The sequence below is a fragment of the Sorex fumeus genome, unplaced genomic scaffold (genome assembly GCF_029834395.1).
Source record: "Sorex fumeus unplaced genomic scaffold, SorFum_2.1 ptg000036l, whole genome shotgun sequence".
Taxonomy (NCBI): Eukaryota; Metazoa; Chordata; class Mammalia; order Eulipotyphla; family Soricidae; genus Sorex; species Sorex fumeus.
Window position 1 is genome coordinate 16,396,152 of NW_026606093.1, and position 27,691 is coordinate 16,423,842.

The 27,691-nt window shown below is 38.3% G+C and overlaps 1 protein-coding gene and 1 pseudogene across 1 annotated transcript in view; both read left to right on the forward strand.

Annotated features, from left to right (window-relative positions):
• The window catches only part of SHISA6 (shisa family member 6), a 444,694-nt gene that overhangs the window by 165,848 nt on the left and 251,155 nt on the right, over positions 1 to 27,691 (forward strand). The window lies entirely within an intron of this gene.
• Positions 24,605 to 25,402, forward strand: LOC130027091 (40S ribosomal protein S6-like; annotated as a pseudogene).

Consider the following 27,691-nt stretch of genomic DNA (forward strand, 5'->3'; position numbering starts at 1 on the left):
TATGTGCACTTTATTGAATCAGCTTGTCTGTTTGTTTTAAAATTTGAATTGGCAATTTTATGGATTAAGTTAAATTTATAAATAAATTTGGAAAATGTTTCCATTATAACATTTTATTGGGGCCAGAGTGATAATACAGCAGGTAGGATGCATGCCTTGCACATGGCTGACTTGTATTCAATCCCCAGCACCTCATATGTTCCCCTAAGCACCACCAGGAGTAATTTCTGAGTGCAGAGCCAGGAGTAATCCCTGAGCACTACGAAGTGTGGTTACCCCCCCAAACCCCCATCCAAAAATTTTTTTTGTTTTGTAGTCCATTAACATGAAATGTCTTTTAATATGTTTGGTTCTATTTAATTTCTTTCTAAAATACTACCATTTTTAGAATAAAAATTTCTATTTATTATTTTAAAGTTACTTTAAACAAAATATATTCCTTAATGTCATTTTCAGATTGCTCCTATCATTTGGAAATACAATCGATCTTTTAGTTGAATTACCTTGAGACAAATTTTTTTCTGATTCAGGCATACAATGTTACAATACCCTTGCTGTCACCACTGTGCATTTTCCTCCACCAATGTCCCTAGTTCCCAACCCCAGCATGCCTGTAAAGCAAGATATTTTCTTCTCTCTCTCTCTCTCTCTCTCTCTCTCTCTCTCTGCCCCCCGCCTTTTAGGCACTGTGGTTTGTGATGATGTTGCTGTAAAAAGAATCATGCATGTTATTTTAAAGGCTTTTAGCACCCTGCTCTTGTCCAGAATAATCATTCTACTGTCATTGACATAGTGGTCCCCCATCTGTCCTAACAGCACTCCCTCTCAACACCCCTGTGGTAAGCTTGCTACTAGGGATAAGCCTTTCTAATGCTTGCTTCTGTTGTCTTTGGGTATTATTCTCATGCTACATTGTTTGATATATATATATCATCTATATCATATATATATACACATATATCTCACAAAAGAGCATGCTAATTCTGTGTTTAGCTCTCTCCTTCTGACTCATGTCACTCAAACAATATTCTCCATGTCTGTCCATAAATAAGCAAATTTTATGATTTCATTTTTCCTAATACATGCATAGTACTCTATTGTGTAGATGAACCTGAGTTTATTTATCCACACATCTGTTATCAGGCACTTGGATTGTTTCTAGATTCTGGCTATTGTAAATGGTGCTGAAATGAAAGAAGGAGTGCAGATGGTTTTTCTGCATAGTGTTTTTAAGACCATAGAATATATTCCCAGGAGCAGTAGTGCTGGGTGATATAGAAGCTCAATTTCTAGTTTGTTTGTTTTGTGTGTGTGTGTGTTTGTGTGTGTGTGTGTGTGAAATGTACATATAATGGTCTTTCCTTTGTATATAAGTTCTTTTTTTAAAATCTTGCTGCATTCAGTATTCTGTCTATACCTTTGAATCTTTGTCCCTTTGAGTATAATGTGTCTTAGTGTTTTCCTAATTAGTTCTATGTTCACAGGGACTCGTCAGTACTCTTGTAACTCAGTGCCTATAATCCTCAGCTCTGGGAAGTTTTATCAGTGATTTACTTAACCAATATTTCTTCAGCACATTTACTTTCCTGTTCTTTAGGGACTCTTATTACTTTTAAATTGTTCCTCTTAAACTAATCTCATAGTTTTCTGGTCTGCTATTCACTTCTTTCCAGACTGCTTTTTGTTTTCTGCTGTTTTCTAGAGGTTTCTTCCTCATCTTGGAGCTCCTCGATCTTTTGCTCAGCTTCTGTTTTTCTGCTGTTCAGAGCTACTATTGACTCTTTTACATCACAGACCATGTTCTTCATTTCTGAATGTAGTGGTTATATCATTACAAGCTAATGCTTTATTGTAATTTTCTGATTACCTTGGCTATTGTTTCTCTGAACTCATTGGACAGTCTAAGGATAGTGTCACTAAAGACACTGAGGATTTAGTGGATGTTTTTATGGTGTTTTTTTTTTAATTTTTATTAGTGAGACACCATGAGGTACAGTTGTAGACTTACAAATTTTGTGCTTGCGTTTCAATTATACAGTGATCAAATACCCATCCCTCCACCAGTGCCCATTTCCCACCACCACAGATCCCAGTATCCCTCCCACCCCCCATCCCCTCATCCCACCCTGCCTCTGTGGCAGGGCATTACCCTTTGTTCTCCTTCTCCTTCTGGGTGTTGTGGTTTACAAAAGAGGCATTGAGTGGCAATCATGTTTGGTCTATAGTCTACTTTCAGCATGCTTCTCGCATCCTGGGAGGATCCTCCCAACACTCTTTATTTGGTCCTCCCTTCTCTATCTGAGCTGCCTTTTCCCCTAGCATGTGTGGCTGGCCTCCAAGTCATGGACCAAAATTCCTGGTACTAATCTCGGCCATTCTTCGGTGCTAGTCTCCTATTTTGTTACTTTATGTTCCCCAGATGAATGCGTTTTTATGTTTTTGATATTATTTGTGCTCATTGAGATTGCTGGGCTTTTATGTGATTTCCATTGACTTTTTAGTGTTCTTGTTGTGGTGAGGGTGAGTCTTCAGTTACTCACCTGGGAATATGGGCACTGGTGGAGGGATGGGTACTCGATCATTGTATGACTGAAACATAATCACGAAAGTAAGTCTGAAATTGTATCTCACAGTAATTCATTAAAAATAATTATTTTCTTTAAAAAGAAGCAGCAGTACCTGGGAGCATGTTTCAATCTGAAGAACTCTGTAGAAGACTGATCTTCTTTTCTTTCTGAGTTTTGTTACTGTCCTGTCAATCTTTAAAATTTTTTTTCAAAGAGCCAGTTCTTGATTTCTTGAATGTTTGAATTGTTTTATTGGATTCCAGTTTATTAATTTCTGCTCTATTTTTCCCTCTCTTCCATCATTCTGTTTTGGGACTCTTTCATTGGTCATTTTCTAGTTTCATAAGTTGTGCAATCAAATTACTTTTGCGGCCCTTTCTTCCTTCCTGATGATTGTTTACCTAACTATGAACTTTTCTCTTCACACTGCTTTTGCTATATCCCACAAGTTCTGGTAGGTAGTGTCCTCATTCTTGTTTATTTCCAAAAACCTCTAATTTTCTCTCTGCAACACTGGTTGTTCAGTGATGAGTACTTTCTATTTTTTTCTTTTAAAAAACTTTAAGCCATTGATGATTTCATAGAAGTAGGTTGACTGATTCTCCATTGGAGTCTTGTCACCGCTTGGTGTGAATGGAACTGATTTTATCCTGGAATGATGAACCAACTAAAAATTCCATTAAATTTTACAGCTGTGGAAATGCTCAAGATAACTTGATAACATCCCTTACACTTAGGCAACAGCCGATTGTAAGGGAATCCACCCTCTGAATTTTTAGTAAGACCCAACTACCAGGCTGTTTTTTCCCTAGAGATGATTCTTTTGGTGAGGCAAAGTATCCCTTAATTGCCTAATGTATTTGTCCCAGATTAATATCTTACTTGGTTACTTTTAAACTTTGAGTTCAGTGAGAAATATGAGGTTATAAAGGGTCTGCCATACAAGGTATAACTGCTATTTCCTTTGGGGCCATACACTGCTTCCAATAGTTTAGGATTCCTACCTCATGCTTTATTGGATTTTTTAGCTATTAAAAATCCTTGTTCTAAGTGACTGTATGTGCATATAGAGCTAAGAATTAATATTTAGAACCAGTTTAGGTGTTTCCTTGGAAGCCTCTAAGCTTATTAGCAGGTTGAGAAAGTGCATATCTAGCTTTTCAGCTGAAGTTCTCTTTGGTATACACTGGGCTTTCACTATCCTGATCATACTAGTGACAGCATGTGCAGAGTTGAGTCCCTTTATAGACTAGACTGCTACCTGTAGCTAATAAACTCAATTTTATCTGGATAACTCAAGGGGGTGAACAATTTAAATCAAGTCTGTTAGAATACACATATTCAATCACGTTTGTGGAACTAGAATCTTATTTCTCCAAGAGGTAAGGTTCAGAAACACAGTTTACTCTCCATCACTGTCACTGTCCTCCTGTTGTTCATCAATTTGCTCAAGCGGGCCCAGTAACGTCTCCATTGTGAAATTTGTTGTTACTGTGTTTGACATATCGAATACATCACGGGTAGCTTGCAGGCTTTTCCGTGCTCTCCGAGAGGGGCAGAGGAATCAAACCTGGCTCGGCAGGGTCTGCTGCGTGCAAGGCAAATGCCCTACCACTGTGCTATCGCTCCAGCCCAGGAAACACTGAAAACTGCAAGGTCAACTTTCAGCTGGGAGTTTTCCTGTCCATGTTCACTTTAAATTTGTCAGATAACTTAATAAATCTGCTTGTTCTTTTGCTTAAACACAGGAAGATTGAAGAACTGAGAGATCCTGGTGATTTTTGCTAAGAACAGAGCAGATGTCTTGCAAAAATAAAAGCTATAATATTTTTACTTGTCACATCAGGATTACTCCAGTATGAAGATGTAAAGATCAGGTCAGCAGGAGGAGCTGAATGTGACCTTGAGCCTCTCACCTTTTATAGTGTCCTGGCTGAGTGGAATCCATTTCATCCTTCTCCAGGGTTGGGAGAGATCCTGGTCTTGAGGACTTTTCCTGATGCTGAGAGAAGGTCCCAGGCTGTGATCAGTCAATACAGACCTGGGAGTTCCTTCGAAGATCCAGAGGTTCCTTGTTTTCCATAGCAGAGACTATTTCCACTTCCTTATTGAGCTGGCTTACCACTATAGTCTCCCTGAGGTTTGTAGGGTACGTGTATTATTATTATTAGTGGACCTAGCTCCTGTCCTGTAACTTTATACCTTTTTAACTCTGTTTCCCCTGGCAAGAGGAAAAAGACTTTATATATGGATTTATGCAAACCAAAACAGTGCCATGAAGTATCAACATTGTGAAGAAGTGCCAATAGAGAATAGCAAATATTTCACTTGACTCACAATAAGCTGCAATATACCCATTTGCTGTGGGTCCCTAATCTAAAGAAGCATTATCAAAATCTGTAGAGGTAGAACATACAGTTTAGTAATATCATGTTTAATTCATTTAGTCCCATGTTGAAAATCTTGATTTCCTGTAACTTTTAAGCATCCAATTATTTAAGAAAACTGTAATATGAGTCTGAAACATCTATCTAATCTTTTTCTATAGACCTTACCCAAAAAGTGTCAGAACAGAATCTGGAACAACAGTACAGTAGGTAGGACACTTGCCTTGCACTCAGCTGACCTGGGTTTAATCCCCATCATCAAATATGGTCCCTTGAGCACAGTCAAAAGTGACTCCTGGATGTAGAGCCAGGAGCAACCCCTGAGCATCTGCATCATCCAAAGACCATAAAAATGTATTAGAACAATTTTGCAGATATAATTTACTTAAAACAATGTGATTTGGTCATAGTTTTTTTCCTTAAAATACAACCTCAAATCTTCTACACCTTCCTTCATGTTCATTCTGTCCTTTAATTTTTCTTTATTCCACATTTCAGAACCAGCTTTTTAAAACAGGATTCCTTTCTTTTGCCCACTGATAACATCTCTATTCATTATTTTTTTACTCCATATTTGTATCTAGATAACCATTCAGCATCTTTATTACAAATTGCAGTGCCATGGAACAGGCAAGGTAGGGGGGTGGCTTGGAGGGGTGGGAGGGAAACTGGTCACAGATGGGAAATTACACTGGTGGAGGGATGGGTATTGGAACATTGACAAACACATTCATGAACAGTTTTGTAATGCTTTATCTCACAGTAATTCAATTTAAAATATGCATCTATACTCCATATAGGGCTGGAGCGATAGCACAGCTTTAGGGCGTTTGCCTTACAAGCGGCCAACATGCCGGCCCGAGTTCAATTCCTCCGCCCCTCTTGGAGAGCCCGGCAAGCTACCGAGAGTATCTTGCCCCCACAGCAGAGCCTGGCAAGCTACCCGTGACGTATTCCATATGCCAAACACAGTAACAACAAGTCTCATGATAGAGACGTTACTGGGCCCACTCGAGCAAATCAATGAACAATGGGAGGACCGTGACCATAACCGTGATACTCCATATAGTCACTTCTCATAGGTTTAACTTCCTTATTTGCTAAATCTAGCATGGCTTGATCTCACAAGGAATTTGTAAACAAGTTGCTAATCTTCATCTCATTTTACATGACAAAATGAGACAAAGCACTCAGTACTTATTAAAGTTTTGTTGCAGACCTCTCTGAATTACAACAGTTCTATAGGTGTCCAAGAAGCTTTAGCATGCTCACAATTAAAGATCTTATAACACATACCACACTTTGCAAGAAAGTTTACTCCAAATTAGAAATTAAACAGAATATACTTGTGTAAGAGTTTTAACCTTATAACATTGGTTCCTAAGAAAAACACAGATATTGTAGGGTTTAAATACAAATATTACCATGAAACTGTAAGAATGTCACACTTTTGGATAAGGTTCTTTTAAGGTCTAGACTAGGTTTTGAATCTGGTGACACAACTTTACAAGAAATGTACTTAATAGCATGAGTTTTCCATTGACCACCACTATTTTCCATATTTTCATCCAATTCTCCATTCTCAGAAGCCACTAAATCTGAAGTAGCTTTTTGCTGCAGCAGCTGCGTTTGTGAAAGTCCCCCTCCCCAACACTTTTTCCCTTCAGTTATCAGTAGCTGACTCATTAATATTAAGTTCTCTGAATAATTCCTAGAAGGGAAGCGTGAGAATGGAGCTTTTGTGCACTTTCTAGATATATTTGATCCTCTGGAACTGCCAAGGTCTCTCACAAACACCTTGAAAAGGAAGCACTTAGGAATTGAGACCTAACTTTCCATACTTCTGAGTAGTGACAGCCCTGGAGGGATAGTTAAAAAACAGCAGACTGGCATGATCTTTCTCAGGATCTCTTCCATTTCACCCAAGGGGATTTTAACTCCTTCTGACTTGCATCTCCAGTTTAAAGGTAAAGGTAAAGGCCCTCCCGTTGATCGCTCGAGCGGGCCCAGTAACGTCTCCATTGGAGACTTTGTTGTTACTGTGTCTGGCATATCGAATACTCTCGGTAGCTTGCCGGGCTCTCCAAGAGGGGCAGAGGAATCGAACTTGGGTCGGCCATGTTGGCCGCTTTTAAGGCAAATGCCCTATCTCCAGTGTAACTTTCCATTGTCTGTTGTAACTTTTTTTGGGAAGAGCCTTTAATCACTTAAAATCTGTAGGAAGGGTTGCCACTCCATGCCCTGTTAAGTACTCCTAAAAGTTGTGGGATGGAACTTCAACCCATGCCCTGGCAAAGAAACAGTAATAGTTGCAGGAGGGTGTGCTGCCCCATGCCCTGACTATTATCCCTAAGAGCTTTTAGAGAGTCATTGGATTGGATGTCTTCTTCAGTGACCTCTGCACTGCAGAGGTTTTCCTGGGGCTGACCTGGCCTCCTCAGACAGGACCACAACTGTATGCCAAGTCTAATCTAGACTGCTGTGGCTTTGGAAGACCTTGCTTCTGAATCAGGAGAGAAAAATATTCTGCTTTGCTGACTTATGGTATCTTTTCACTACTTCTTGCTGCCTGTCTTTAGTTTGCTTAGACCTGATGCTGAAAGCTGGACTCATTAATATCTCATTTCCCTCCACTTAATTTCTGGCCAACTCACTTTGTTGGCCTGAGAACAGAGATAGGAGAAAGGGTTCATACCCAGAAGATTATCTTATGCAATAGTCACCAAGAATCTGAAAGTTCTTTCACTAGTGGATTGTCCATGTTTCCTTCCCTCTATGGTTGGTCACAGGAAACATAAGGGAGGCAGTGTCTCTCATGGTGGTCACACAGAGTGATGTGAAACAGCACAATCCTCCCACTAGAGATTTTCCCCCAAAGAGTGTCCCTTCAAAGGAGAGTTTCCTCCTTGCTTGTGAGGTTCTTCAATGCATCATCATCATCATCTCTACAGGGTTGCCATTTGATGATGCTGGTGTGGTCCCCTCATGACTTAGGTGAAGTAGAAAGAAGAGAGGTAGTAAAACTGAGAAGGGAATCTACTACCTACTCTCTATCCACCTGGGGAATGGCTGGAGACATCTCGAACTATGAGCCTTGCTACTTGCTGGAGCGGAAAGTCAGTCCTAGATCTTGCACAGGTCTTTTGGTTTCTTCACTTTTCTTTCAGAAAAGAATTTCAGGAGATGACTAATGGAGATCCTTTTCAGTTTTTCACATTAAAAATAGTATTCCTTCACAAAGCACTGTACAAATTCAACGCGATCCCTATTAGGATACCCATGACATTCTTCAAAGAAATGGAGCAAACACTCCTGAAATTTTTATGGAACAATAAGCCCCCATGCTAATCTTCTCTGTATCGTTCCAATTTTAGTATATGTGCTGCCATATTCGATATGCCAAACACAGTAACAACAAAGTCTCCAATGGAGATGTTACTGAGCCCACTCGAGCAAATTGATGAACAACAGGAGGACGGTGACAGTGACAATAAGCCCCCACGAATAGCTAAACTAAATCTTGTGAAAAAGAAAATGGTAGGAATCAAGCTCCCTAACTTCAAACTCTACTACAAAGCAGTAATAATTAAAACAGCATGGTACTGGAACAAAGGCAGAGCTGTAGACCAATGGAACAAGGTTGAATATACTGACATCTCCCCCCAAGCATACGACCATCTAATCTTTGATAAGGGGGCAAGAAAAGTGAAGTGGAACAAGTAAAGCCTCTTTAACAAATTGTTCTGGCAAAACTGGACATGCAAAAGAGTGGGCTCAGATCTCTGCCTAACGCCATGTACAAAAGTAAGATCAAAGTGGATGAAAGACCTCAAAAAATTAGAAATTGAGCTCACATTTGACCCAGCAATTCCACTCCTGGGAATAAATCCTAGAGAGGCAAAAATTGTAGTCGAAATGACATCTACACTTGTTTGTTCATTGCAGTACTCTTTACAATAGCCAGAATATGGAAAAAAACTGAGTGCTGGAGAACAGATGACTGGTTAAAGAAACTTTGGTACATTTACACAATGGAATACTATGTAGCTGTTAGAAAAGATTAATTTATGAAATTTACATACAAAGTAACAAAATAGGAGACTACCACCCAAGAATGGCAGAGATTAGTACCAGGAATTTTACTCCAGGACTTGGAGGCCAGCCACACATGCTAGGGGAAAAGGGAGCTCAGATGGAGAAGGGAGCACCAAATAAAGGGTGTTGGGAGGATCCTCCCAGGATGGGAGAAGCATGCTGAAAGTAGACTATAGACCAAACATGATTGCCACCCATTGCCTCTTTTGCAAATCACAACACCCAATAGTCTCGAGAGAGAGAACAAAAGGGAATGCCCTTCCACAGAAGCAGGGTGGGATGGGGAGGATGGGGGGTGGGAGGGATACTGGGATCCGTGGTGGTGGGAAATGGGCACTGGTGGAGAGATGGGTATTTGATCATTGTATAATTGAAACCCAAGCACAAAAATTTGTAAGTCTATAACTGTACCTCATGCTGTCTCACTAATAAAAATTTAAAAAGTAAAAAAAAATAGTATTTATTGTGGACTTGTTATAGATAGCCTTTACTATCGTGAAAATTGTTCCATCCACTTTTATTTTTTTATCATAAATGTTGAATCTTCTCAAGAGTTTTCTTTACATCAATTGATGTGATCATGATTTTTTAGTTTTTATTTTACTGATGTGATGTATTATGTTAACTAATTTCAGTATATTGAGTCGTATTTGCATGTCTGGGATAAATCCCACTTTATTATATGTGATTTTTTGGTATGCTGTTTTATTCAATTTTTTAAGATTTTACAGAGGAATTTGCATCAGTGTTCATTAAAGATATTTGTCTAAAGTATATTTTTTTGAAATGTCTCTGTCTGCTTTGCATGTCAGTGCAATGTTGGCTTCATGGAAGATGATAGAAAGGATTTCTATTATTTGATATTTTGGAAGAGCTTAAGGATCAACAGCAATAACTCTGAAGACTTGATAGAACTCACCAATAAACCTGTCTGGATCAGGAATTTTATTTGTGAGATTCTTTATGCCTGTTTAGACTTACTATTTCCTCTTTGCTCAGTTTAGGAAGATTACATGCTTCTAAGAATCTATTTCTTCTAGGTTCTCCAACTTAACAGAGTAGATTTGTTCATAGTAAAGTTTCATGATGACTTGGATTTCTGAGAGTCCTTCTATAATTTCTCCTGTATCATTTATAAATCTATATGAGTACTTTCCCTCTTTCCCTTGTGAGTCTAACCAAAAGTTTGTTTATCTCATTCATTCTTTCAAACAACCAGCTTCTGGTTTCATTGAATTTTTTGTATTAGTTATTGGTTTTTTGGTTTCTATATCACTGATTTTTACTGTTTTTTTTCCTTCACTTCCGTCCTCTGCTGGTTTTAGATTCATTTGTTGATTCTCCAGATGTTTCAGATATATATGTTTAGGTTGTTGATCATATACCTTTTTTCTTTTTCAATGTAAACCTGTATTGCTATGAGTTTCCCTCCAAGTACAGCTTTTACTGTGTTCTGTATGTTTTGATAATCTGCATCTTTATTATAATTAGTCTCAAGTAATTCTTTTATCTTTTCCTTGATTATCTCTTTGAATCAGCTGGTATTTAGTAGAATTTTGTTCACTCTCCAGGTGTAGAGTTTCTTCACATCTTTTTTTCATGATTAATTTCTATCTCTGTTGTCTTGTGGTATGATTAGATACTTGCTATGATTTTTATGTCTGTGAATTTATGTAAATTTTCTTATGTTCTAATATGTGATCTCTCCTGGAGAATGTTTCATGTGTACTAAAAATGATGTGTATTGAGCTTTTTGAGTATGTAAAGCCCTGTATATCCACTAGACTCAGCTCTTCTAGTTCTTCATTTAGTTCTGTTATGCCTTTACTGCTAGACAATTTATAATTGTCTAATTTACAATTAGACAATTCTGTTTAATTGTTCCGTCCAGTGGTGTCATTTGACTCTTGATGTTCCCTATTACTATTATGTTTTTACCCACATATTTCTTTATATTTGTGAACAAAAGCCTTATAAACTTTGCTAATTCTACATTTGGTGCATATAGGTTAACTAAAGTTAATATTTCTGTTCCCTAAACAAATTAATAGTGTCTATCCCTATCTCTATTTTCTTTAGATTGACTGCTATTTGTTCTGGTACAAATATGACTGTCTTAGTTCGTTTGGTTTTTTTTACCAATGCCTTGTATCATTGTTTTTCATCATTTCACTCAGTCTGTGTCTATCCTGTGATTTTAGATATGTTTCCTATAAGGAACAAATGGATGGATTTTGTTTCCTAATGCATTCCATAACTCTGTTTCTTTTAATGGGAGAGTTTAGCCCATTCAGACATTCAGAGAACTTAGAGATATAAAGGGCTGTGTTGTCATTTTACTGTGTGGGTTGTTTTTCTACAATTTACTGTTTGGTTTATATAAATGTTCCTTCACTAGCCTTTCATTATCTATATTAAAAACCATAATGCACCAATGTAGAAAGAGTATTGGAGAAAGTGTCTGCCATACAGGCAGTAGAAAGAGTATTGGAGAAAGTGTCTGCCATACAGGCAGGGAGAAGGGTGGCATGGACTGGGGGACGCTGGGGATTGAAAATGTACACTGGTAGAGGGATGGGTGTTTGAACAATGTCTGACTGAAACTCAAACATGAAAGCTTTGTAACTGTATCTCACAGTGATTCAATAAAAATAAAAATAAACAAATATTCTTTCAGTATTTCAATCTGGGCTGGTTTCATTATAACAAGTGCTGTCAACTCTTATTTGTCTGAAAATGTTTTTTTCCTTCCCTGTGGGCTCTATGTTGAAATTTTTCTTCAGTGAGTAATTTGAATATGTCATTCCACTATTTGTTTTCCTCTACCATTTTATATGAGAGATCTGTTGTGTTTCTTATGCTGTTTCCCTTGTATTTAAGGTTTCACTACTTCTGGGCCTTTAAGATGTCTGTCTCTCTCATCTTGATTACTATTTGTCTTGGTGTTCTTTTGCTTGGGTTTATTTTGTTTTGTATTCTTTCGGCCTCTTGATTCTGCATGTCAGTTTCCCTCGAGAAAGTGGGATATTCTCAGGTATAATCTCTCCCACTGATTTTTCTTCCCCTTTCCTGCATTTCTGTTCATCTGATATACTTATAATTTTGAGATTGCTCCTCCTGCTGTTACCTATTAAGTACCTTACATTCTCTTTCATTCTAGTCCTTCTCTTTTCTTTTGAAAGTTCCCTATAGAAACTGACTTCGAGTTTGTCTATATGGTTCTCTGCCTGTGCAACTCTGCCTCTATGGCTTGCTTGTGTTCTTTGGTTCTTTTATTTCATTTGTAGGAGATCTATCATCCTCTGGAGTAATTAGTTCTTTGAGTTGGTCAAATTTTTCATCTTGTGATTGCTTAATTTTGGTCAGTGCTTGCTTAATTTCGAGTGCCAATGTAATGAGTGTTGATTTCAGGTCTTCATTGAACAGGCTTGAGAGTTTTAATGGGATTGAGAATTTACATGGAATTCTATCTCTTGTCTGACACAACAGTATGTTCCTTGAATTCCTCATAGTTCTTTACTTTTTATGTGGATTAATGTTGGATATTTAGATTCTATTTAGTAAATAACTGATCTGTTCAGCTTTTTTTTTATACTAGAAGACTCCTTGTAGTACCTCCATTGCTCAGATTATTTCCTTTGTCTTGTAGTACTATTTGGCTGGGCTGGAGCAATAGCACAGCGGGTAAGGCATTTGCCTTGCAAGCGTCCAACATGGCTGATCCAAGGTCAATTCCTCCGCCCCTCTCAGAGAGCCCGGCAAGCTATGGAGAGTATCTCGCCTGCACGGGAAAGCCTGACAAGCTACCCATGATATATTCAATATGCCAAACACAGTAACAACAAGTCTCATGATGGAGATGTTACTGGGCCCGCTCGAGAAAATCAATGAACAACGGGAGGTTAGTGACAGTGACTATTTGACTATGACAAGAGGATTTGAACAAGTCACTCCATTAAGTTGACTGAGATATATGATTGCATAATGTCAGTGAAGAATATTTGTTGCATCCACTGCCTTAAATATGAAATGTGTTCATTAATCTGAATATGATGTGTGTTCAGTAATAATCTTACTCCACATGGAGCCTGATCGTGGTGGATGGAGTCCTAACGCAAAGAAGCATCAGAGTTAAAGCTGATGTCAGACTCAATTAGGTTTCAGTAAAGAAGCCATTGGAAGTGAACTCTAGATATGTAAAATTAAATGATTACATAAAAAATTAGTATGATTTCTCCCTTTCCTATCTGGATACCTTTAATGTCTTTTTCTTGCCTAATCACTATTGCAAGTACTTCCAGTACTATGTTAAACAGAAGTGGTGATAGTGGGCATCCTTGTCTTGTCCCTGATCCTAGAGGAAAGGCCCTTAGTTTTTCCCATTGAAGATAATGCTTGCCATGGGTTTGTTGTAGATGACTTTAATCTTGAGGAAATTTCCTTCAAAACCCATTTTGGTGAGAGTTCTCATCATAAACGGGTGCTGAATCTTGTCAAAAGCTTTTTCTGCATCTATTGATATGAACATATGGTTTTTATCTTTACTTTTGTTGATATGATGGATTATGTTGATTGATTTCCGAATGTTAAACCATCCTTGCATCCCCAGGATGAATCCCATTTGGTCGTGCTGTATAATCTTTTTGATGAGTTGCTGGATTCTGTTTGCTAATACTTTGTTGAGGATCTTCGCATTTATATTCATGAGGCATATTGGCCTATAGTTTTCTTTGTTGGTGGTGTCTTTGTTTGCTTTAGGTATTAGGGAGATATGTGCCTCATAAAAGCTGTTTGGGAGAGTTCCTGTTTAAACTTAGAGCAGAAATTAACGACATGAAAACCAAAAAAAAAAAAAAAACAATTCAAAAGGTTAATAAAATAAAAAGCTGGTTCTTTGAGAAAATAAATAAGATTGATAAACCACTAGCAAGACTCACAAAAAAAAGAAAGAGAGAGAACCCTAATAAACGGAATCAGAAATGAAAAAGGGGACATTACAACTGAAATCAATAAAATCCAAAAGATAATCAGAGACTACTTTGAGAGTCTGTATGCCACGAAACAAGAGAACCTAGAAGAAATGGATAAATTCCTAGATTCCTATAATAGCCCAAGACTAAACCAGGAAGACTTGGGATACCGGAATAGACCCATTCATACCAAGGAAATTGAAGTGGTAATCAAAAGTTTTCCCAAAAACTAAAGCCCAGGCCCAGACGGGTTCACTAGTGAATTCTTCCAAACATTCAAAAAAGATCTTCTGCCAGTTCTCCTCAAGCTTTTCCATGATAAATTAGTATGACTTTGAGAATTTGGGTCTGTTGAATTTTTTTCTTAGTTATAATATAGTAAATATATGAAAATTAAATGATGAGGTAGTGAATAAGTAAATGCACCTTGAATTGCATTATTTGAAAAAACCCCATCAAATCATTATTTCTAGTGATAAATAAAATTAAAAATAATTTACCCTAATAATATACTATTTTTTGCTTGATTTTGTACTATAGAGCTCTAAAGTTCCCAAACTTACTTGGACTACCAAATCTTTTTCAGAAAAAAAAATAAATCATTTAGTACCCCCTTGGAAAGCACAGCAACTTGCACCTGAAACTACTTCTATCCTGGTTTACTCCCAATTGATGGTATTACCAACTTTGAGAAACATTGACTGGTATAATATTTTTGTAATGGTTAAAATGATTGTTTCAATCGTATGATTTTTAATTTGAAATACTGAACATAATTGTTTGAGTCACAAATATATATCAATAAATTGACCATAATATATGTTTAATCATTTATCACTTAACACCCCGTTAATCATCAATTTTCTCGAGCAGGCACCAGTAACGTCTCCATTTGTCCTTGTCGCGTGCTAGTGTAGCCCAATGGCGTCTGTTCGCTCCAGGAACATGAAGAGCCTCAAACTAATCGTTCATGATCTTGATGAAGAAGTCTGACCATCTGGTAGGTGGGCAGCCACGCGGTCTTTTGATGTCCCGTGGAATTTAGTACGTAACGGCTCTAGTCCAGTGGTCGTCTTTAAATCTCATTACGTGACCAGCCCATCTGATTTTTGACACCTTGGCAAACAAGACAGAGTCCCTGATTCTTGATCGTCGATGGATGTCGGAACTCCGGATTCTTTCTCTCATTTGAGTGAAATGTGATATTCCAAGCATAGCTCTTCTTTGGGAGACCTGAATAGCATTCTCATCCTGTTTGCATAGGGCCTAGGTCTCTGAGGCATATGTTAATGCAGGAAGAACAGTGGAATCAAAGAGATGTGCCCGGAGCCGGAGGTTCTTCATCCTCTTAGCTATTTCTTCGATGCTCTTGAAGGCGTTCCAAGCCACTCTCTTCCTCCTGCGCAGCTCGGGTGCCAGGTCATTTGTCATGTTGACTTCTCGACCTAGGTACACATAGCTGTTGCATTCGGCCATGGTCATTCTGTTGAGAGCGAATGGGGCATCAGGAACGAGGCTATTTCTCATAAACATTGTCTTCGTAAGATTCAGCTGTAATCCTACCTTACCACACTCACAAAGTCAACCAGCATTTGTGCCGCTTGGCTGATGTTTGGTGTTATTAAAACAATGTCATCAGCAAAGCGGAGGTGGTGTAGTTGCCGACCATCTATCTTCACTCCCATTCCTTCCCATTCCAGTCGTCGTATGATGTTCTTGAGGGTGGTACTGAAGAGTTTTGGTGAAATGGTATCACCCTGCCGAACCCCTCTCTTGACATCAATGATTACTTCTTTGTAGAATGGTGAGATCCTGGTAATGAATCCGCAATACAGCTCACGGAGGATCTTGATGTATTGGGCTTGAATGCCCTGATTGGCTAGGGCTTCAATGACCGCTTCCGTCTCAACAGAATCAAAGGCCTTCTTTAAATCAATGAACGTTAAACAGAGCGGCATCTTGAACTCCCGAGAAACCTCAATGAGCTTGGTTATCGTGTGGATATGGTCGATGGTGCTGAATCCTTTGTGGAACCCGGCTTGCGTGCATGGTTGACCTTCATCTAGTGTTCTGCCAATCCTATTTAGGATGACTCGAGTGAACATCTTGTAGATGACAGACAATAGGCAGATCAGGCGATAGTTGCCAATGTCATGGATGTCTCCCTTCTTGAACAGTAGTACGGTCCTGCTGGTTTTCCATTGGGACGGAACCTTGCATTCAGACAGGTAGTGAGTGAAGAGCCGAGCCAGTGTATTGATGAGTACTGACGGCAGGTTCTTCAAGTGTTCAGGTCTGACCTTGTCTTAGCCAGGTGCTGTTCGCTTCTTTACTGATGAAATGGCGTGTTGGATTATATGTTTAAAATAGTTATATGATATAATCATTGATGTAATAAATTAATACAAATATTTGATGCTTACTAATGGTTTACTTAGTACACCAATGATATTATCTTTAATACTTACATGTGTAACATTTGATGCAATGATTCAGGTGCACTATTTTAATTTAATGAGGGTTAGGGCCAGAGAGATTCTACAGAGTTTAAATCACTTGCATTCTTGTGGTTGACTCTTAGTTTGATAGTCAGCACCACATACTGACCGTGAGAATCCTGGAAAATGAACCTGAGCATAGAACCATGAAGACTTCCTTAATGTTTAGAGTCCCCTGAAACAAAAATGTAAGAAATATTTAATGAGGTCTATAGGTTAAGAATGATATATACAGAGAGGTGAAACTATAACTTAAATCATGCCATAGTCACAAGTACCTAAGAACTGAGGAGATAGTTTAGGGATTGAGGTGCTTGTTTTGCATCCTACTGTCCCTGGTTCAATTCCTTACATCAGAGTATGATCCCTTGAGTGTTGCCAGGAATCACTCTTGAGCAGAGCAAGGAGTAGTCTCTGAACACTCTGGATGAGGTCCCCAAACTCAATCCCTGGTTCTTAAATAACATACACGGAATTTGAGATGGTGGAGATTCCTCTATTATGTCTACACCATGAACACAGGAAGATGGAATCATACTTGAGGATACAAGCTAAGACTGGAAGTAAATATTTTAAACATTTTTAGAGAAGAATGTGGTATGCCCCAAAGTAGAGAGAAAGTATGAGGGAAATTATCTGCCATGGAGACAGGGGAAGGGTTGAAAAGGGGAGGGTATACTAGGGACATAGTGGTTGAGAATGTGCACTGCTGGAGGGATGGGTATTTGATCATTGTATGACTGAATCTCAAACATGAAAGCTTATAACTGTATCTCTCAATGATTAAATAAAGAACAGTATGTAAATAAAATATTTTCATGTGAAATTTAAAAAAAATGTGGCATGCCATGGAAGGATGAGGACTGAATCTCAATTGATATCTACCTTAAGAAGAAAAAAACAATAATAAAAAACAGCATAGATAATAAAGCAGAAGAATCAGGTAGATAGCAAAAGATCAAAATGATAAAATTAGTGAAGCAATAAAAACTAAATGGATACAGTCATTGGATTTATGGTCTAGTAAGTCACTTGGTAACTCTAAAGAGATATTTTCAACTTTACCTCTAGTAGAGAATCTAATGTGTACCAACGTACATGTCTACCTATTATATATGTAATAGCACATATATATGTAATAGCACATATAATACACGTACCTTTCTGAGATAGATATTCACGTTTTTGGTAAGTGAAGAAAGTGCCGAGGAAAGTCCTGAACCTAGAGATGAAGGAGGAAATAGATTCTGAGAAGATGCCATGTCCCTGGATGAAGTTAACACTGTCCTATCAGACATCCTCTTAGACCCCGTGTTGGTTGATTGTGAAGGAAACTCTATGCTGCATGTAGCCTGGTGCTCATCTGGGTTATCTAGGCTACTACCTGAGCTACACAGCTTCTGCTTTATGAACTGATATGACCTATAAATAAAGATCCATGGGGACATATAGAACCAAAACACAGAATAAAGTTCTTAGAGTAACAGAACTTTTCTTGAGACTGCCAGAGCTAAGGAGTGAACATAACAGTATTGAAAAATTCAGCTTGTATAATATAGTAGTACTATAAAGCATAATAGCACTATAAGAAATCAAAATAAATTAGCCAGTCCTCTTTTTTTCACACACTAAGAATATGAAAAAGCCTTTAATTGTATCCTATTGTTTTGACATTTGTGAAGATCTGGATAGAAAGAAGTCTGAAGTTTAGCTTTGCTCTTTTTATGGGACCAGGAGAGAAAAATACTGTTATTTATTTATAAGAAATGATAGTAGAGATATTATCTTCATAAAATAATATACAAATATAAACAGTAATCATGTTCTTTACAAGATCATTCATATGTCAACCATAAAAGTTGTCTATTATTATAGCAAATCCCAAAGACTTCTTAATAATCCTTAGTCAATGATAAAACTATCCACTGTTGAATATTTAATACAATTACTTAAAGGACTATATACAATTATATAATTTACTTTTAAATATTGTAATATTTTGATACCTTTACTATTGGTCTGAATTGAAGAGTGGAGTTGATTCCATTTCTCCTAATGGTACACAGCAATGACTGAACAGGTTATTTTCTTTACCTTTTCTTCCTTGTAAATAAAATTTTAGATACCAAATGTGTTCATACTAGTTTTTCAGGCATATAATGTTCCAACGTCAATCCCACAATCACTGTCAATTTCCCTCCATCAAAGACCCCTGGGTCTCTCTTGCTCAGCTTATTTCATTAACAGGCACATTGTATAGTTATGTACTTTGGGCTCCATCCTTCGCTGCCAACACTATGGTTTAGATATATGTATATACCAAATCTCTATACCATCCATGTGACCAATGTCCCTGACCCTGGTCCCTGTTACTTCCCATTCTTTTCTATCTCTACTCCCTCACTCTATTTCTGGCTGGAGCGATAGCACAGTGGGTAGGGTGTTTGCTTTGCATACCACCGACCTGGGTTTGATTTTTCCATCCCTCTCGGAGAGCCCGCCGAGCTACCGAGAGTGTCCTGCCCGCACGGTAGAGCCTAGCAAACTCCCCGTGGCATGTTCGATATGCCAAAAACAGTAACAAAAAGTCTCACAATGGAGACATTACTGGTGCCCACTCAAGCAAATCAATGAACAACAGGAGGACAGTGCTACAGTGCTACCTTTCCCCCCATTTAAGTTGGCCAGAGTCTGCCAAACTTTTATTTATTTTATTTTTAATTGAATCCCATAAGATACAAAGTTAAAAGATATTGTTTAAAATTTTTGTCATAAGATACGCGTTATCCATTGTGCCACTGGCCCAACAGAAGAATCAGGAAGATAGCAAAAGATCAGAATGATAAAATTAGTGAAGCAATGAAAACTAAATGGATACAGTAATTGATTTATGGTCTAGTAAGTCACTTGGTAACTCTCAGTCATGGTCCATGGTCCTCCCGTTGTTCATCGATTTGCTCGAGCAGGCCCAGTAATGTCTCCATCACGAGACTTGTTGTTCCTGTGTTTGGCATATGGAATACGTCACAGGTAGCTTGCCAGGCTCTGCCGTGCGGGTTAGATACTCTCAGTAGCTTTCCGTCTCTCCGAGAGGGGCAGAGGAATCGAACTCAGGTTGGCCATGTTGGCCACTTGTAAGGCAAACGCCCTACTGCTGTGCTATCACTTGGTAACTCTAAAGAGGATATTTTCAACTTTACCTCTAGTAGAGAACCTAATGTATACCAACGTACATATTTGCCTATTATACATGTAATAGCACATATAATAACATGTACCTTTCTGAGATAGATATTCACGTTTCTGATAAGTGAAGAAAGTGTAGAAAACATCTGTTATATTGCAAAAATTAAAATAACATGATATTTGTATTTTAAATCCATTGTTAAAGGTAGTAAGAAAACAATCTCCTGATATTTTAGAACCAGATATTATAATGTTTCATTGATTCAACACAGCAACATTAGTGGATGGAGGACTATGTCAGAATCTGTTATTTTATCATTTCAGTGGGTGTCATAATGATGTTTTATTGGCACTGATGCAAAGGTATCAGAAATTAGTGTAGAGCTTGGATCTGTCTTTTATTCTAGGTTTTGTCATAGTTGGGTGACTTAGGGAGAAGTTGTCTTCAGTGTTCTCACTTTTAAAATGTTTGGTACCTGCCACATGCTTCGTATCTTTTTAACTTTATATCTCAATCTTTCTCTTTTGGGGGGCATTATGGTCTGCAGTACAGGTTTTGAGAGGTTATCATATTTGTCTTGTTTGTCCCTTTTTTAAGCACACTTAATAACAGGTGAGTGGAAAATGAAGTTTTGTGTAACTAAAAATAAGTTCCTCATTTTTAGCACACAGTTCTTGTTTAGAGTCATCATTTCCAACTATCATTGTCATAATGATCCCTTTTCTGTCCCAACTGTCTTCTCCCCTATCTCTAGAGGTAGGCTTCCAACTGTGGACCAGTTCTCCTGGCCCTTGTTTCTACTGTCCTTGGATATGAGTCTCATGCTCTGTTGTTGTTTTTCATTTTTAATATCTCACAAATGAGTCCAATCATTCTATGTATGTTCCTCTCCTTCTGACTCATTTCATTCAGCATGAAACTCTCCATGGCCATCTATTTCTAAGCAAATTTTATGACTTCATTTTTTCTAACAGCTTCATAGTATTCCATTGTATAGATAAACCATCGTTTCTATAACCAATCATCTGTTCTCAGGCACTCAGGTTGTTTCCAGATTCTGGCTATTGTGAGTAGGGCTGCAATGAACATAGAAGGGCGGATCTGTACAACTTTTTAAATCTTGCATCTCCTTGGCATTTATACCACAAATAAGTGATATTGGGCTGGAGCATTAGCACAGTGGTAGGGCGTTTGCCTTGCACGTGGCCAATCCGGTCGGTCCAGGTTCAATTCCTCCACCCCTCTCGGAAATCCTGGAAGGCTACCGAGAGTATCTTGCTTGCACGGCAAAGCCTAGCAAGCCACCCATGATGTATTTGATATGTTGCCAAACACAGTAACAACAAGTCTCACAATGGAGACGTTACTGGGCCCGCTCGAGCAAATCGATGAGCAACGGGAGGACAGTGACAGTGACAGAAGTGATATTACTCGGTATTTGGCCTTCTGACTTACTTCACTAAAAATGATATCCTCCAGACCCATTCTTGTTGCATGATTTCTTGATTCCCTACATCCATTGTATTCTATCGTGTTTACATACCACACCTTCATTTTCCACTCACTTGTTATTAAAACCTAGGTTTATTATATATCCTAGCATGATGTGCATATGTCCTTTTAAATGAATGATTTTTGTGTCTTTGGGATAGATACGAATAACTGGGTGTGCTGGATCATATGTAAGCTTAAATTTTATTTTGAGAAGCCTCCACGCTGTTTTCCAAATGGGTTGGACCAAACCACACATCTGTCAGCAGCAAAGAGTTATTTTTCTATACAGATCCAGCAACACAGGTTGTTTCTAACCTCTTTGCTATGTACCATTATCCCTGGTTTGAGATACCTCTTTGTTGTCATGATTTGTACTTCCCTGATACTAACTGATGATTGACGTGTTTTAAACCTTCTGGTCATCTCTCTCTGTCATCTTAAATGAAGTGTGCATTCATTTCCTCTCCCCATTTTTATAGGGGATTTGGAATCTTTTGTTTGTGAGTCTTTGTATATCTTGTGTATTAAACCTTTATCTGATGTTGTGAATGCAAGTACTTTTTCCCATTTAGTAGGGTGTCTTTATTTTGAGCACATGTTTCTTTTGCTGTTCAGAAACTGTTTAATATTATGTAGTCCCATTTTGGCTATTAATGTTTCTGTTGTCTTTGTCAATGTAATCATATTGAAAATACATTGGAGGTCCAACTCTTAGAACATTCTGCCTATATTTTACTCAATACACTTTATCCTGTTCTAATCTCAAATTATTTGATCCAATTTAAATTGACTTTTGAGTAAGATGTTAGATATGGGTCCAGCTTCATTTAGTTTCACATGCATTTCAACAGTTTCCTAAACTGTTGCTAAGGTTATCTTTACTTTATGTACCCTGATCCATTGTGAAAAAATTGTTGACCATAGATATGGGGGTTTATTTGGGATTTTAAACATGTATTAAGTCATCTATCCAACTTGTGTATTTTAATATTTAAGATTTTAAGTAGTAAAATGGAATAGATATGTGGATGAACAATATAGTGTTTGTATAAATATTGTTCATTTCTAAATCATTTAATTATCTTATGAGGAACTTATTCTTTACACTGATAAAAAAAAGTTATAAAGCATATAAACAAATATCAAAACTGAAATAGTGAAAATTGGCCATCCTTTTGGTCTTCCTACTCATCTGGCTCTGCTTTTACTGGGAGAGGTACAGTGGAGGATTGCGGGAATGGAGATAAGTGGGTGTAAGTATGCTTTTCCCCAGGCATTGTAATGTCATTGAAAATTGGACTTTAAACACAGCATGAGGTGAAATATGACTATGCATGATCTGGGATCTTTTGGTTCTGGGAAAAATGTTAAAATCATTTGTGTCTTTCAAGTAAGTACAAAACTTGACTTGTTATGATAAATTTGCTGATATTAGTACCTCATAAATTTACCATCTGGTTTTCTTATATTTATCCATGATGAACAATCATTCTGACTGTGCCTAACCCAATCACTTATTAGTATTATTTTGCTCATTTGATACTGGAATTTGATCAGAAATATATATTCATCATTTTGTGACTCAATTATGCCCATAGCCTCTCAGGTTAGTACCCGTCAGATTCATTTATTTAAGAGTTGCTTTTGGAGTAAACACACCAGTATTAGATTAATTTGGCATTGTTTTCTGTGTTTGGTTGGCACAAAGTCACCCATCTACATGGTAACAATGAAAGTTATTTTTGGCATGAATTTTAAGTGTTAGTACTTTGGAAAGAAATTATAGACAGCACTAACTGTGCCTACCTGGGCTTGAGTGATAGAGCAAAGCAGTCTGGGTACCCTTGTAAAATAGCAATTCTGATTAAGTTTCGAGCAATAGCACAGCGGGTAGGGCATTTGCCTTGCATGCAACTGGACCCGGGTTGGATTCCTCCATCCCTCCCAGAGAACCCAGAAAGCTACTGAGAGTATCCCGCCCACACAGCAAGCAGAGCCTGGCAAGCTCCCCGTGGCATATTCAATATGCCAAAAACAGTAACAAGACAGTGGAGATGTTACTGGTTCCCACTCAAGCAAATAGATGAACAACAGGAGGGCAGTGCTACAGTGCTACCCTGTGGACCTGGATAAATCACCCAATGTCTTAGAACACCTGCTATAAGACCTTGAGGTATACATTATGATAGAGTTGGAGAGATAATGCCTTGGATAGGGCACTTAACTTGCATGAGGCCATCTTGAATTTGATCTCCAGCATTCCATATGGTTCCCCAATCCCTCATTTAGGAGTGATTTCTGAATGCATTGCCAGTAGTAATCCGTAATAATTGCTGTATATGTCCAAAAACAAAAACAAAAACTGAATTGGGTTTAATTCCTTTATGGTAACAAGCACATTCCCAGAAGCTCTACTGCTTGATCCTGGAAATTTCACTCTTTCATTATCATCAGTGCCTGTGCCCTCCCCCCTTACATACATAGATACATACACACACACACACACACACACACACCAACAAATAGCACCTGTTTGTAATGGCCCTCAGCCAACAGGTAGCACTGCACTGCACTGCACTGTCCTCCCATTGTTCATCGATTTGCTCAAGCAGGCCCATCATGAGACTTGTTCTTACTGTTTTTGGCATATCAAATACATCATGGGTAGCTTGCCAGGCGGGTGAAATACTCTCAGTAGATTGCCGGGCTCTTTGATAGGGGTGGAGGAATCAAACTTGGTTCAACCACATGGGCTGCGTGCAAGGCAAGCACCCTACCTACTGTGCTATTGCTCCAGCCCCAGTCAACAGGTACCCTTTGGATATTGTGAACATTGAGACCTGCTCTACTGCCTAAGGCTCAAACAGCAGGTGTCCCCTTTGATCCAAAACACCCATTATTCTCAGTGTTTAATCCTCTGAAAACCAGTAACATTCTGTTTCATTTTCTGATATGAATACTAGTGACTACTTAATCATTTAACTCAATGACTTTTCTATATTCTTTCATCTATATTCTCTAAGAACTAAAGTAAGAGTTTAAGATACCCCAGAGCATTTGAATGTGAAATGTCACACTGAATTGGATCCGAACTCTCTCAAGACACCTTAAAGACACATGCTGTCAATAAGTTTGTCTGCCCAAAGCATATGCAAGTACAGAGGAATAGTATAGGGGCAATAAAAATTTTTATACTTAAATTGCTGTCCAGTGTTCCAGGAAAGTTACTGACTTCTGTTAGCATGAGAAACTCCAAGTAATGAACAAGACTTTCAATGGGTGTATTTTGAGTGTGTTTGTACTTCTTGTAAACATACTATGAGTAGAGCATAGCCTGTTCATCAAAACATGTTAGAGTTATTGGCCTCTTATTCCTGGTGGTTAACACGTATTGGGCTGTTTGAACATGAAGCTGAACATCTCTGACACTGCCACTGGCTGTCAGAAACTCACTGAAGTAGGAGATGAATGTAAACATGGTACCTTTTATGAGAAGCAGATGACAACCAAAGTTGCTGCAGACAATCTGGGAGAAAAATAGAATGGTTATATGGTCTGCATCAGTGCCGAAATGATAAGCAAAGTTTTCCCATGAAGCAGGGGGTCTTGACCCACAGCTGAGTCTGACTGCTGCTGAGTAAGGGGCATTTCTTTTATAGACCTCAGATGACAGGCAAAAGAAAGTACAAATCTGTTCACAGTTGCACTGAGGATGCCAATTTGAGAGCTCTCAATTTGGTCATTGTAAAAAAAAAGAGAGGGAAAGATATTCCTGGACTCACTGATATTATTATGCCTCAGAGTCTCAGGCCCCAAAAGCACTAGCAGAGTCCGCAAACTTTTCATTCTCTCTAAAGAAGAAGATGTCTGCCAGTATGCTCTGAAGAAGCTCCTAACGAAAGAAGGTAAGAAATCTAGGATCCAAACAATCAAGATTCAGCGTCTTCTTTTACTCCACATGTCCTGCAGTACAAATGCCAGCATATTGCGTTAAAAGGATGGGATACCAACCAAACAAACAAGCAATGAATAAAAAAACAAGGGAGAGGCTGCAGAAAATACAAAACTGTTGAAGAGAATGGAGGCAAAAGAAAAATACCAGGAGCAGATCACCCAGACAGGGAGGCTGTCCTCTTTAAGAGCTAAGTACAAAATAATCAAAAATAAGTTCTTTTCTTTAATGAATAAATACAACCAGGCATAAAAAATTATAATTATCATAAAATAAATTATATAATTATGAAAAGTCAGATTGTAAAAATAAGTGGGAGAGAACATCTCTTATTCAGAAAATAGATAAAATATAGTGACAATTAGAATATTAGGAAAATATGGTGATCGAATACTAAAATTTTCATCCCATATGACTAAGTATTCACTTCTGCTTACAACAATTTATCCAAGGTAAATAATTGGACATAGCAAGTATTCATGTACAACAATTATTATCACAGTTTTATTTGTAATACTGTAAACTAGAAAATAAAACAACATTTTTGAGCCCCCAACTTGTCGTGCAGGAACTTTACTGTTCCCCAAAGGGAGCACAAATGGGCTTTGAATCCAGAGTCAGCAGCTGGCATTGTGCTCTCCTTGAACAAGCAAAAAGGAAGCAGTGCTGCTGGCAGCCTTCTGTAATGGTCCTCCATGCGGGCTCAGAAGGGTTCCCACAGATGGACTAGAAACGTAACAGCTGTTAGCCAATTGCAAGTGGCCTCTGGAGTCTTTGCTCATTTAGAGGAAATTAGCCATCAACACTCTTGTCTCCTTGGGAGTGAACTTTAAATAAGATATTCCAGTTGAAGTGGGCAGAAGGAACTATTTTCCTTTGACTGGGAAGAGAATATCAGATGTTTGCCTCTGTTAAATAGCAGCTCTGGGACCTGGCTTTCTGCAAATGACATAGAACCAGAAGGAGATCTAGTGGGCTAGCTGGAGATAGTTGCCATCACAAGAGTTGATGGAGCCATGGTTTAGGCCGGCCTGCCTGCAAATACTCCTTCTAATTCATGTGACATAGATTGCCAGGACAGTCCTTCAAGAGCACCAAGAACTGAGTTCATGCCAACCGGAAAAATGGAAAGTTGATATGAATCTGTTCATTAAGCCAATCCTTATGATACATGGACCTTGCTTGTATAAGCCTGTTCATTCTTGACCTTATTTCAGTTATAGTCCCGGAAGGAATATAACATTAGCTCTTCCCACCCTGGTGAAAAAATGACTCGGAGGTGCCAGGGAAATACTATAGGAGTTAGATAGTTTGAGCCAGATCCTGGCACAACATGTCCTAAAGAATTGTCAGGTTTAGCTATGGGGGTTGTCAAGCATGGCTGGATATGGTCCTAGTGGTCCCCTGGGCCTACTGCTTCCTTGGGCCAAAGCATTAATCTGCCAATCTGGTTTGCTGACAATTCCCAGAAGTCACCCCCATTGCCCCTTGAGCACTGCTTAAGAAAACGCCCCCCTCAAAAATGACTGGAGTTCTGTGAAGTTGCTTTGATAACAACTAGAGTTCAGTGCTTCACCAGAGATATGATTAATAGGTTCTGGGACATGTGCATTCAAATTGAAGGGGTCTCCCTGAGGAAGACAAAAATACAGGAAAGGTTAAGTGTAGAGTTGTTGGGATAACAATAGGGGCATTTAGCCCACTAATCTCCCAGAATTAAATCATGATGGGTGGGGCCCCTTCAGGGCAAATAGGCACTTAGCAAATAAGAAATTCCCTCTCTTTTCAGCCCTTCTCTAGTTCCCATAACAACAAGGAAAGAGAAAAACATGTCCATTAGACCAGGGAAAAAAGATTCAGAGAGGTCATCCAGATATTAAACAGTAGTATTTCAAATCCATTTTCCTACTATGAATTCATGTTGTCATGGATATGAGTTTGTTGTAAAATTTAAAGGAGCCCAGGATTGAGGCAAAGGAATAGTGTGGAAACCAAATTAGTCACAACAGGCTCACCATCCCTTAGAAAGACCAATGAGAAAGTTTGTGTGTTACCTACCAGAGGAGATTTTCCATTTAAAAGGGTCCATTTGGATTAAAAATAGTATATATCAGCAAAGACAGTAATGCCCCTGATTTTATATTTTTGAAGAACTTAGATTTGCTGGAATGACTTTTAGGGATAATAAACTTAAACCTGTCTAGGTTCCTTCAGGCTTGAGAATAAATGGATGGGCCTACAAGAACCATTAGACTCTGTTTCAAACTACAGAAGTGCAGGGCCTAGAAAAAAGAGGTTCTCAGTAAACCTCTCTGTGGAGATTTAATCAAAATTTTATCATAGCATATCCATAATTGAGGGCTTAATATGTAAGACTTCTTGTAAATATTTTTTATTTAATGGGAATTATTATTTTGGCTAGGAATCCCATTTTGTGGGTTGATAGAATAGATTTTGTCTCATTTTGCTCCAAATCATAATCCTTTTAGTTTCAAATCTAAGTAAGCAAAGCCAGTTGTCAGGATTTTTTAGAATATTAAC